The sequence below is a fragment of the Vigna unguiculata genome, unplaced genomic scaffold, assembly GCF_004118075.2.
Source record: "Vigna unguiculata cultivar IT97K-499-35 unplaced genomic scaffold, ASM411807v1 contig_243, whole genome shotgun sequence".
NCBI classification, from domain to species: Eukaryota; Viridiplantae; Streptophyta; class Magnoliopsida; order Fabales; family Fabaceae; genus Vigna; species Vigna unguiculata.
In genome coordinates this window covers 1-2,500 of record NW_021010945.1, presented here as the reverse complement: position 1 = coordinate 2,500, position 2,500 = coordinate 1, and positions in this window count along the sequence as shown.

Below are 2,500 nucleotides of genomic sequence, written 5' to 3'. Positions count from 1 at the left end.
TCCCTCGTTTCCAACTTTCCTCTAAGTTGCCCTCCTCGCAGTTTGGCCAAGTTCACTCTTTTCCAGCGTCATCCCCCCAAGTTGCCTTGGGCGCAGTTCGGCCTAGTTCACTCTTTTCCAGCATCATCCCCCCAAGTTGTCTTGTTCGCAGTTCGGCCTAGTTCACTCTTTTCCAGCGTCATCCCCCCAAGTTGCCTTGTTCGCAGTTCGGTCTAGTTCACTCTTTTCCAGCATCATCCCCCCAAGTTGCCTTGTTCGCAGTTTGGCCTAGTTCACTCTTTTCCAGTGTCATCCCCCCAAGTTGCCTTGTTCGCAGTTTGGCCTAGTTCACTCTTTTCCAGTGTCATCCCCCCAAGTTGTCGTTGCCAACAACCCAAGAGTCCATAGTATTCGGAGTTCTAGCGGGGCCTCCCCTTGCTTCCAACAACCCAAGAGTCCATAGTATTCGGAGTTCTAGCGGGGCCTCCCCTTGCTTCCAACAACCCAAGAGTCCGTAGTATTCGGAGTTCTAGCGGGACCTCCCCTTGCTTCCAACAACCCAAGAGTCCATAGTATTCGGAGTTCTAGCGGGGCCTCCCCTTGCTTCCAACAACCCAAGAGTCCGTAGTATTCGGAGTTCTAGCGGGGCCTCCCGTTGCTTCCAACAACCCAAGAGTCCATAGTATTCGGAGTTCTCGCGTGGCCTCCCATTGATTCAAACAACCCAAAAGTCCATCTTCTTCGCAGTTCAACATCGCCTCCCTCGTTTCCAACAGGCCCAAAGGTCGTCTTCTTCGCAGATCCACGAAGAGCTCATCACGATTTGCCACATTCCATTTCCCACGGGTTGTCAACAACACTTTCTCACACTTCCCGCAATCGAGTACGTGCATGACATGCCAAAGCACATCTTATTTGCCTTCCATCGCACTCAAGACGACGGGTTGTGGAAGAACGATATTGTTCACAACAAGTTCAAGGACAACGTCTCAATCAAGGGACACAACCGAATTATGTTGACTGGGTCGCTAAAGTAAACCCGAGTTCATATAATGCACCGCATCCAAAAGAACTAGCCACAACACGTGCATCACTGAGATGTTTCACTAGATGGAACACGTGCGTGACATTAGGATCCTCCAACACCTCTTCGTGATGGAAAGATAGAATTCGAAGCAACCACAGAAGTACCGTCTAGTGGGTAGGCAACACAGGGACTGATCAACCAATATCACCCAAGGCAACGGGTGAAAATGGAAGAGATGCATGCTTGACCGTTCGATACGCAAGGCATGGAGCCAGCCAGCAAGTGCATCTCGATTACAACTCACACACCCTCACGTTCGCAAGACACCACACCACAAGACGGTCCACCCCCCACCTACCATGGGCAAGCAAGCAAATGGAAACATCAAGTGACGCAGGGTCAAGCATCGCTAGGCATGAAAATAACTTTCCACAATATCCGAGGGACTAGCTGCCGAGCTAACCAACGATCAGTGACGACCGTGTGTTGGTATTAATAAAGCTCAACAACTATGAAGAGGCTAGTTGTGCCATGATAAACATGCTAACGCACGCACCACGTGAGGGGGGAGGCCTCATCAAGCTCCCTTTAAAACCTGCCAGTGTGGAGCTGGCCGGCTCAAGGAGCACTCCCCCCCTATAAGAGGTTAATATGCAAAAGGCAAAATTGTACAAGTAGATACACTTTTTTTGAGCAGACATAAGTCCATATCTCGGGCTACACTTCGAATTTTGATGCGATTTTTTGCAGTAATTCGTAGAATAATGGTATCTCCTTGCTCACCAAATTTCATAATTTTTCTCGAAGGGGAACTATTTTTTTTATTTTTTTTACTTACCGGGTATGTGTAAAATCGGGAAAAATAGAAAAGCACATGTAGACTTCGAATTTCGACCTCATTTTTTCCAGTCCACCACTAAACAATATCACGAACCTCCCCACAAAATTTCATTCAGTTTGGCCAAGGTCTTAAATTTGACAAATTTTGGCACCAAGCTATCTAGTCGCGGTGCACCGACCAACTTGGCCAAGTGCAAAATGCATCCAATTCAAAACTTTTGTGCACCAACACTTTTACAGTACTCATTTGGGGACATTTGGAGGCCTTTCCAACCCTCACATCTCAAAAACCACGAATTTCATTTTTTCACAAAACTCCACACAAGCCATCTAGCTATGCCGCGGTGCACCGACCAACTTGGCCAAGTGCAAAATGCATCCAATTCAAAACTTTTGTGCACCAACACTTTTACAGTACTCATTTGGGGACATTTGGAGGCCTTTCCAACCCTCACATCTCAAAAACCACGAATTTCATTTTTTCACAAAACTCCACACAAGCCATCTAGCTATGCCGCGGTGCACGACCAACTTGGCCATGTGCAAAACCCAACCAACTCAAAACTTTCGTGCACCAAGACTTTCATGGTATTCATTTGGGGGCATTTGGAGGCCATTCCAACCCTCACATCTCAAAAACCACGAATTTCATTT